Genomic DNA, 12,346 nt, shown 5'->3' with positions numbered 1-12,346 from the left:
AACTACTATAATACTGCCCCCTATATACAAGAATAGAACTACTATAATACTGCCCCCTATATACAAGAATATAACTACTATAATACTGCCCCCTATATACAAGAATATAACTACTATAATACTGCCTCCTATATACAAGAATATAACTACTATAATACTGCCCCTATATACAAGAATATAACTACTATAATAGTGCCTCCTATATACAAGAATATAACTACTACAATACTGCCCCTATATACAAGAATATAACTACTATAATACTGCCTCCTATATACAAGAATATAACTACTATAATACTGCCCCCTATATACAAGAATATAACTACTAAAATACTGGCCCTATATACAAGAATATAACTACTATAATACTGCCCCCTATATACAAGAATATAACTACTATAATACTGCCCCTTATTTACAAGAATATAACTACTATAATACTGCCCCCTATATACAAGAATATAACTACTATAATACTGCCCCCTATATACAAGAATATAACTACTATAATACTGCCCCTTATTTACAAGAATATAACTACTATAATACTGCCCCCTATATACAAGAATATAACTACTATAATACTGCTCCCTATATACAAGAATATAACTATTATAATAATAGTACCCCTATATACAAGAATATAACTACTATAATACTGCTCCCTATATACAAGAATATAACTATTATAATAATAGTACCCCTATATACAAGAATATAACTACTAAAATACTGGCCCTATATACAAGAATATAACTACTATAATACTGCCCCCTATATACAAGAATATAACTACTATAATACTGCCCCCTATATACAGGAATATAACTACTATAATACTGCCCCCTATATACAAGAATATAACTACTATAATACTGCTCCCTATATACAAGAATATAACTACTATAATACTGCCCCCTATATACAAGAATATAACTACTATAATACTGCCCCTATATACAAGAATATAACTACTATAATACTGCCCCTATATACAAGAATATAACTACTATAATACTGCCCCCTATATACAAGAATATAACTACTATAATACTGCTCCCTATATACAAGAATATAACTATTATAATAATAGTACCCCTATATACAAGAATATAACTACTATAATACTGCCCCTATATACAAGAATATAACTACTATAATACTGCCCCTATATACAAGAATATAACTACTATAATACTGCCCCCTATATACAAGAATATAACTACTATAATACTGCTCCCTATATACAAGAATATAACTATTATAATAATAGTACCCCTATATACAAGAATATAACTACTATAATACTGCCCCTATATACAAGAATATTACTACTATAATACTGCCCCCTATATACAAGAATATAACTACTATAATACTGCTCCTATATACAAGAATATAACTACTATAATACTGCTCCTATATACAGAATATAACTACTATAATACTGCCCCCTATGTACAAGAATATATCTACTATAATACTGCCCCTATATACAAGAATATTACTACTATAATACTGCCCCCTATATACAAGAATATAACTACTATAATACTGCCCCTATATACAAGAATATAACTACTATAATACTGCTCCTATATACAGAATATAACTACTATAATACTGCCCCCTATATACAAGAATATAACTACTATAATACTGCCCCCTATATGCAAGAATATAACTACTATGTGTAATCTCGCCCCAGGCAGTTTTTTCCCATTATAGATTGGCTCAGCCAACCAAAATGGCCACCCTTGCTTTATTAGTAGATTTTCCAGTAAGACAAGTGCACCTTAAAAAGAAAAATGGACAAAAATGTAAGGAGCTATTAAGGTATCCCATACATTTTTCTAAGCCTCTTCTCAAATCTTTCATAATTTATCATGTATTAAATTGCTTATAATGAATATTCTCACACAGTTAAGCAGAAACGTTACATTTTCACCGCATTAATTAAGTTCTCGCTCTTGTCTGTTTTTGAAGAACTCAGGTGTTTGACAAAATCTCACAGTTTAAAGGGCTTATTGGAGTACCTGACATCACAGATGATTTGTTTAAACCCCTACCCCCCCCCCCCCCAAACCACCAATAAACTTCCGCCAGGGTAAGTAAAGTGATAACCTTCTGCTCTTGTCAAGACTGTTGATGTAAATTACATTTCTAAATAGGAAAGTAACAAGAAGATAATGCAATCAGCTACAACATTGCTTGACAATTTCCAAGTTCACATGGAAACAGCCCATCATGCGAGATAAATCCCGAGGATGAGGGAACCTCACACATGAGACAATGAGCGTTAATGAAGGGCGGCATACAATGTCTCTGCATTCACAGGCTCATCACTTGTACCAATTAAAAACGACCCTACGCTCTAAACCGTCCATTTCAGAGCATCTCAAAAGCTAAAACTGCACAACATTATTTTCCATATAAGTAATTACACCTGAAGCTTTGCCCATATTGGTTGTTTTTTTTAAATGGAAGAGAGAACAGCACTTTAGAGGTTAATATAGTAGCGTCTTGAAACTTTTTGATTCCATTATGGCTTGATAACATTCAAAAGAGATTTTAAGAAAAAATAATTTTTAAAAAAAACAAAAAGTTGAGAAATTCACCAAATCAGTATAGCAAAACTCCAATTCTATGACTTATTTAAAGAGCGAAAAACTTTAGAGGATGAATATAATTCGGTTTTAGCTTATGGCCTGAGGATGTTTTAAAAGAAAAAAAAAATCAATAAAAAAAAAAAATTTTTTTTTTTTTTAGAAAAGTTGTGAAAAACACCACTGCAGAATACCTTAAAAAAAAACAAAAAAACACCAAACTCAAATATCCAATAATATGACTCCCTTTGAGTGAAAATAACTTTACAGGATTAACATGAAACTGTCTGGAAACGTTTTGATTGGATTTCATTTTATGCTACTGTATGATGTAATTTCAAAAACATTCAATAATCAGAGAATTTAAAAAATAATGGGAAACACACCAATCTTTAATAAACATCAAAATTCCAATGCTATGACTCTCGAAATAAAAAATAAAACTTTGGATTGAAATTATACTGTCTAGAAACTTTTTAATGAGCTTTCACCTTATGACCTAATGAAGTTTCAAAAAAGAGACAATGAAAGGCAATAAATTCAAAATAATAAAATTTAAAAAAGTTGGGGAAACACTAATGCAGTATATTTTCAATAAACAGCAAACATCTAATCCAATGACTCTCGGAGTAAACAGAACTTTACAGAATTAAAATGATACCATCTTAAAACTTTTTAATTTGATTTCACCTTATGGCCCCATGATGTTTCAAAAAGATTTAATAAAAAAAGAAATTTCTGAAAACAACAAAAAAAAAAGTTGGGAAAACAATGCAGTATATCTACAAGAAACAACACAAGTCTAATCCTATGAATCTTTCGGGATAGAACAGTAATTGTGTTATTTAAAAAAAATCAAAAATCCTTTTATTGATGTTCCCACATTGGGCGCTGCTACTTGAAAATCTCCTAGACTGAGCCTAGAAATGTAGTCCCTGCTGAGTCCATCATAGAATGTTTTGTAAGATTACTACTTGTGAATCTTAAAGCAGAAAATACTTTCCCCGCTCAACCCTAAAAATTGGCTAGCTAACAATAGGCCAGTATCTTTCAATAAAAAAAGTAAAAAATACAGTGATATTATATAATGTGCAAAGACTGTTTCCATACAATAAGGGTATGTTCACACGGCTTATTTTCGCCCCGCCACCAAACATCTGGCCATTGTAAAAACGGCGTTGTTCCGACGGGCGTTTTTTTACGTGGCCGTTTTGAAAAACGGGCACCTTAAAAAACGCCCGCGAAAAAGAAGTGCATGTCAATTCTTGAGTCCAAAAATGGCCGTAAAGAACACGAGTTTGCTTAAAAAACGGCTGAAAATCAGGAGCTTTTCCCCATGGAAACAGCTCCGTATTTTAAGATGTTTTTTAGTAAGTGTGTGAACATCCCCACAAGGTCCAAAATTATGGTCCTCTTGGGACAGGATGGGTAATGGTTGATTATGAAAAAAATTTGATTTTCGGATCTCCTTTTGATTATCAGACCTTTTATTTCCTTATGTCCCCAAGTAGGAATGAGTGAGGCCCCATGCACATGACCGTAAAAACTCCCATAATTATGGGCCCATAGACTTCTATTGGCCACGGGTACTTTCCCATTTGCGTACGGGAAGGTGCCCGTGCCATTGAAAAATATAGAACATGTCCTATTTCAGGCCGTAATTACGGCACGGGCAGGCCCATAGAAGTCTATGGGGCTCCCGTAATTACAGGTGGCTATGTGTGTGCACCCGTAATTATGGGAGCGTTGCTAGGCGACATCAGGGTCATTTTAATTTTTTAATAAAGAGAAGCAGAGAAAATGGCGTCTGAGCAATCATGTGACCCTTTTAAGGGATTTGGACATGATTGCGACATGTTTTTCAGCCCCCCCTTTTTTACGGGTCCGTAAATACAGGTGGAATACGGATGACAACGGACTTGTATTTACGGGCACCGGTCCATAAATACGGGTTAAATATGGGTTAAAAAGGCGTGACAAAGGACACATATTTACGGCCAGTATTTACGGGAGGGAAAAAATACGGTCGTGTGCATGGGGCCTGAGTCTGTAAAAAATAGACTTTGATGATGGGAGAATTTCTTATTAAAGAACTACTGAATATCAAGCACATAAGACAACGGATTTATAGTTTTCTTCCATTAGGGAACTATGGCTTCATAATGGAAAGTGTGCCCATTGCAAAACACCAGCAACGCTAATTTTCAAAAATGTGCCCATCTCTGCGCTCAAGGGAAACTCCATCACCTGCCATTCCCAGAAAACAGAGTAAGGTTACTGCTTGATATAAGAACTTACCCTGCTGTCCAAATCCTAAAAAAAAAGTCATCTGTGAGCACATGATTACCTGTCCCCGACGGGGCCAAGAGTCTAACTTCCATAGGGTCAATTTGCCAGAAGGCCAATTATTGTATTTGGACTGTTGGAGGAAATTGGAGCCTGGTAATAACCCATGTGAACATAAGGAGAACCTTCAAACTCTATGCAGATGTTGACCCTGGTCAGATATGAACCCAGACCCCCTAAAACGACACAACAGTGTTTCCCAGAGTAACTAAATAATTGAATAAAGTCTTATACCTGACATATTTCCATGGCTCAAAACAAGAATAAAAATTTGGATCTTTCGAGCCCAGAGTTCTGCTGTCAGAGCGCCATTTACATGGTGAGTGTCGAAAGCTTTCCACTTCTTTGATCTACAGTAATTTTACTCATCATTTCCTGCCATCAAAGCTCCACCGGGAAGATATTATCGGCTTCACAAATAACTGGGCAGATGAGACCGGTCGGAAAAGCAAACATGGATCTGCCATTCCTAGGGATAATGAGGTTCAGGGTAAAAGGTTTTTGTGGATCGGGTCTACATGTGTGATACTCAGTGGTGGATTGGGACGGATGCAGGTTACATAACAACAACTGGAAGTATCTTACCTCAGTGAGTCACCACAACGCTAAAAAGATAAAATATCAATAAATAATTTCATTATTTAGACACTAAAAATAGGTTATCCCAACATTAACATTTATCACCTATCCACTCATAGATGATAATTGACTTACTGCTGGCACACCTACCAATCACTAGAGCGGGCTGTCCCCGAACATCCTAATCCTCCTCACGCAAAGAGGAGGAGCTTCAATGAAGCGGCAGGTGAGAATATGCCCAATGCTCTATTCAATGTCTATGGGGCTGATGGAAATAGACGAGCTGTACTGGGCTGTCTGTGTCCGTCTGATAGACTGTAAATGTAACAGCAGGGAAAGAAAGAAAGAAAGAAAGAAAGAAAGAAAGAAAGAAAGAAAGAAAGAAAGAAAGAAAGAAAGAAAGAAAGAAAGAAAGAAAGAAAGAAAGAAAGAAAGAAAGAAAGAAAGAAAGAAAGAAAAAAAGGTGAGATAGATAGATAGATAGATAGATAGATAGATAGATAGATAGATAGATAGATAGATAGATAGATAGATAGATATGAGATAGATATGAGATAGATAGATAGATAGATAGATAGATAGATAGATAGATAGATAGATAGATAGATAGATAGATAGATAGATAGATAGATAGATAGATAGATAGATAGATAGATAGATAGATAGATAGATAGATAGATATGAGATAGATAGATAGATAGATAGATAGATAGATAGATAGATAGATAGATAGATAGATAGATAGATAGATAGATAGATAGATAGATAGATAGATATGAGATAGATAGATATGAGATAGATAGATAGATAGATAGATAGATAGATAGATAGATAGATAGATAGATAGATAGATAGATATGAGATAGATAGATATGAGATAGATAGATAGATAGATAGATAGATAGATAGATAGATAGATAGATAGATAGATAGATAGATAGATAGATAGATAGATAGATAGATAGATAGATAGATAGATAGATAGATAGATATGAGATAGATAGATATGAGATAGAGATAGATAGATAGATAGATATTAGATAGATAGATATTAGATAGATAGATATTAGATAGATATTAGATAGATAGATAGATAGATAGATAGATAGATAGATAGATAGATAGATAGATAGAGAGATAGAGAGATAGATAGATAGATAGATAGATAGATAGATATTAGATAGATAGATATTAGATAGATAGATATTAGATAGATATTAGATAGATATTAGATAGATAGATAGATAGATAGATAGATAGATAGATAGATAGATAGATAGATAGATAGATAGATAGATATGAGATAGATAGATATGAGATAGATAGATATGAGATAGATAGATAGATAGATAGATAGATAGATAGATAGATAGATAGATAGATAGATAGATAGATAGATAGATAGATATGAGATAGATAGATATGAGATAGATAGATATGAGATAGATAGATAGATAGATAGATAGATAGATAGATAGATAGATAGATAGATAGATAGATAGATAGATATGAGATAGATAGATATGAGATAGATAGATATGAGATAGATAGATAGATAGATAGATATGAGATAGATAGATATGAGATAGATAGATAGATATGAGATAGATAGATAGATATGAGATAGATAGATAGATATGAGATAGATAGATAGATAGATAGATAGATAGATAGATAGATAGATAGATAGATAGATAGATAGATAGATAGAGAGAGAGATAGATAGATAGATAGATAGATAGATATTAGATAGATAGATATTAGATAGATAGATATTAGATAGATAGATAGATAGATAGATAGATAGATAGATAGATAGATAGATAGATAGATAGATATTAGATAGATAGATAGATAGATAGATAGATAGATATTAGATAGATAGATAGATAGATAGATAGATAGATAGATAGATAGATAGATAGATATTAGATAGATAGATAGATAGATAGATAGATAGATAGATAGATAGATAGATAGATAGATAGATAGATAGATAGATATTCTCTTTGTACCCATCACTCTCTCATACATCTCTTCCACCATCTATAAGTGGACTCCGGCTATGATTCTGCATAAAGTGTTAATATTTGATATGTAGCCAATTACCTGGACCCATCATTATCGAGCACTTGATCTTAAAATGACAAATAGACTTTTCTCATCATAAACCCTGAGTAAATATTTGCGCCCTCTGTTTATCCAATCACAGATAGACTCTTTATCCGCGGGCTTTGTGTGTTGTGTAAACTTTACATGTCGATGAAGCAGAGAAAACAAATCTAAACACCGCGACGTCAGCGCTGAGCGGCGGCACCAGGAGCGGCAGAGTTCTCCTCTCGTACAGGATGTGTCACAATATTATTCTATATATCTGCCGCTCCGCGCTGTAACACAGACGAAGCCTTCAGATGAGGGGGACAGAAGACTCGTGCACATGGTGACATTTTTGGAGCGAGCGGCTGACATAATGAGCTTAGGAGCATATGTCATGAATCATGCAATCCTGGTACAGATATTTTCCCTGGCGCCATTCTGTCTTGTTAACGACGCTGGAGTCTTGTGTTATTGCGATGTCAGACGTATCGTGCGCTTACCGAACAAACTGTGACCTATTTCCAACATTAACCGCGCAATTTGTTGGAGATTAGAAAAAAAAATTCATGCAAGTTAAGAAAGAAAAAATGTCTCTATTCCCGAATGTTGTCACATGCAGCGCAGGATTGAATATAAGGTACTAGAAGTTTCCAGTCTTAAAGGCTATGGACACCTTTGAAAACATAGATCTTTTTTTTAAATAAAACAATGTATCAATTGGTGCAACTTTGTAATTAGTTTTTATTAAAAATAATTTTTACTTTTTTAGATACAGTTATGAACTTAGATGTGATCGATAGCAGCTTGATCCTGTGTGTCAGAGACAGGCAGGACCCGCTGTCACTGAACCTGTCAGTGCCGCTGACCTGACGGATACAGGTTACAGCGCATGATACAGCTCACATTGATATGAATGGGCACTGTGTAATGCTTAATTTCCCCTGTGGTGGCGCTGCAGAAAAAAATATTACTGCCAGGTTTCCCCACAGATGATCGCTGGGGGTCCCATCAGGGAGAAACTTTGTGATTAGTTTATTGTCAAAGGACCCATCTAACAAGTAGGGATTGTCCAAAACAAAGAAACCCTTAAAGTTCGATACATTTCCTTGTAATACCATGTCCGGCCACATGGTGTGCTGTGACAGGTAAACGTTTCAAAGAGTAACACAGAGCAAAATACTGTAAAGTCTCTTGGACTCTGGTTGGCAATTCAGGGAAGGGAGACCAGTGGATATATAATGATCACATTTATTATGATAATCTAAAAGGGTCTGTCCCGGTAAGGAAGAACATGTAGGCCGGAGTGATACGCAGTATGAACTCAATATTTCCCTATGGGAAACAAGGTCACTATTGATCTTCATGGTTTTTTTCCTGATGTTCCAAATTTTTTGCACCTCTCGCAAGGTACAGTACTCTGCAACACTGAGGTTAAGACAATTCCATGTTTTTACCCCAACATGTATATGGCAAATGTTGCCATGTAGACTACCTTGCAACTTTTTAAGGTCATACACCCCATTTGACATATGAGGAGTGTGCATGCCAACAAATCTTATAAATTAGAGACATAATATAGTAATGATATAGTATTTACGAGTACTACAAGTAAAGCACGTACCAAGTGGTGCCGTTTCACTGAAGAAAAAAATAATTGCTTGCAATACTGTGTGTTACCACAGGGTTTGCTGTTAAAGGAAACATTGTATGTAGTAACACAGAACTCTTAAGCGCCACCTAGTGGTAGTAGAGGTGAAGAATTACACTTTTTGCATTCTGAATCATAATAGCATCTTGTACTTTTAATTTTTTGAGTTTGACAATTTGTTACTCCGCATATTAAGACTGTGAAAATGATATTTACTAAATGCTACATTTTCTTGTACAGGTGGAACTGTAACACAGAACTCTCAAGCGCCACCTAGTGGTAGTAGAAATAATGAATGACACTTTTTGCATTCTGAATGATAATAGCATCTTGTACTTTAAATTTTTTGAGTTTGACATTTTGTAACTTCACGTATTCAAATTGCGAAAATGATACTTACTAAATGCTACATTTTCTTGTACAGCACAGGCAGACTTATCCTCCCTAAACCCCCCTCCCCCTCCCCCCCACCTTTGCATGTATCATTAGGGTCTCGAAAATCCTTGCTTTAAAACCAATGACACGTTCCATTCGAGTGATGAAGAGGGGATTGAAAAACATCAGCACATCCTGATGACAAAAATATGTTAATGTCCGTCGGACCTCCATCTCCTCGCCAGGCGTGATGAATTATTTTGATGCGTTGCCTGATATTTAGAGAAGCTTCATCAACTTTACGTGATTAGTCTCCACAACGAATGTTTGATTCTGAGCGGAAGAAGAAAAAATAAATTCCCATCTATGTTTAGAAAAGTTTTGAGGTTTTCCTTTGTTCTAGGTGCAGCAGGTTTCTAAGTTGGCGATGGAAATAAAATATCTCCCTACGGAGTTAAATGGGCGGGTGGTGATGGTGCGATGGATTCTCCGGGCTGCGTTGATGCCGTTGGCGCACAATCATTGCTCGGCCTCCCGGGACCTCAGTCTTGAGTTTCATATGAAATTCTGAAGCAAACTAAACTTATTACAAAACTATGTTACTGTCATTAGGGGATCTTAAATCTTAATAAGTCGAGTGGTAGCGCCGTTATCTGCCTCCAGAACAATACACTGGAACTCCCAGACAGAACAGAAGGTGCAATTATATTTCCTCCCAGTCTCCCACTGCAATGTGCTGCCTGCAATATCCAAGCTGCGGATTGCAATTTGTTACATAGTAGCTTGCAGGAGACGGCCCGGCTAAAAACATAAAACAATGTTTCAAAATTAATTTCCTTCCGGTGTATTTATGCAGATCAGGAGAACTGATATCATTTCTGTTTATACAAAAATTTACCGATCTGCAGAAAAAAGCAAATCTAAGAAACGGATTCCACAGGTCTGAATAATAGAGGCAAATAGCAAAACATAGAAGGTTATATCTCTACATCTATGAGACAGACAACCAGCGGACTAGAACAGAGGGGGCGAATATATCTTATAAATCTTATATCTGATGTAACCCTTTCCTCATACCAGATCCTTACCAGACGGGGACGGGGTGGGGGGTTGTGGTAATTGTTACCAGTACGGGTAGGGAATTTCCTCTATGAAGACCTTAAAAACTATCTATATCTATCTATCTATCTATCTATCTATCTATCTATCTATCTATCTATCTATCTATCTATCTATCTATCTATCTATCTATCTATCTCATATCTATCTATCTATCTATCTATCTCATATCTATCTATCTATCTCATATCTATCTATCTCATATCTATCTCATATCTATCTATCTATCTATCTATCTCATATCTATCTATCTATCTATCTATCTATCTATCTATCTATCTATCTATCTATCTATCTATCTATCTATCTATCTATCTATCTCATATCTATCTATCTATCTATCTATCTATCTATCTATCTATCTATCTATCTATCTATCTATCTATCTATCTATCTATCTATCTCATATCTATCTATCTATCTATCTATCTATCTATCTATCTATCTATCTATCTATCTATCTATCTATCTATCTATCTATCTATCTATCGTGATGGATCTGGTGCAAATGGTGTAAGGGTTCTGTCCTTTTCACAGAATCTATACCCTAGTCGATTACGCTATTCATTCTGTCAAAATGACGGAAACCTTACAAAACAGTGACAAATGGAAACCTTTTGCACCAGATCTGTCACCATTGAAATCAATGGTGATGCAAACGGAAATCTACGGAAACCGTTTGTTTCAGTTTGGATTCCGTTCATAGGTTTCCCTGACGGAAAACTCCAATGGAACCGATGAACATAGTCCAGACGCAGATGTAAATGTAAATGGTGCCAAATAGAAACATTCTTGATGATCTTGGGCAGTGAATGGGGTTATTGATGGTCTAGGGTAGTGGACATATCCCTGGTGTCCTAGAAGTACTGTAAGGGTATGTTCACACGAGGGCGTCCGTAACGGCTGAAATTATGGGGATGTTTCAGCCTGAAAACATCCCCATAATTTCAGCCGTAACGCCATGTGCAGGCGCTTGAACGCCGCGTCAATTACAGATGTAATTGGCGCTGCTATTCATTGGAGTCAATGAATAACGGCTCCAATTACGCCCAAAGAAGTGACAGGTCACTTTTTTGACGCGGGCGTCTATTTACGCGCCGTCATTTGACAGTGGCGCGTAAATTACGCCTCGTGTGAACAGACAAACGTCTGCCCATTGCTTTCAATGGGCAGATGTTTGTCAGCGCTATTGAGGCGCTATTTTCGGACGTAATTCGGGGCAAAAACGCCCGAATTACGTCCGTAAATAGGCCGTGTGAACATACCCTAAGGGTTAAAAATAACATCCCTGGTGGTTTAGGGCAGTAGAGAGGGTTAATGGTTGGGGTCTCAGCTCCTGATCCTCATGACTTCTAACAAGTAACATACAGTTGACTTTCCATAGGAAATCAAACCAGGACTAGAAGCTCTGTGATGTCCCAGATTTCACTTTCCACCGCGTGTCCTCAGTGATTGTGTTGACTTTGTCAATGACTTGTCCATGTTCGGCGAGTTCTCTTCCTCCAGAGCAATTTCTATCAAGTGTCAACTGAACAATCATCAAGACACTTCACTCCCTCTAAGCTCCAGATCCC

This window comes from Rhinoderma darwinii, chromosome 2 (genome assembly GCF_050947455.1).
Source record: "Rhinoderma darwinii isolate aRhiDar2 chromosome 2, aRhiDar2.hap1, whole genome shotgun sequence".
Classification (NCBI taxonomy): domain Eukaryota; kingdom Metazoa; phylum Chordata; class Amphibia; order Anura; family Rhinodermatidae; genus Rhinoderma; species Rhinoderma darwinii.
The sequence above is the reverse complement of the archived record's forward strand: the minus strand, read 5'-3'. Positions refer to the sequence as shown.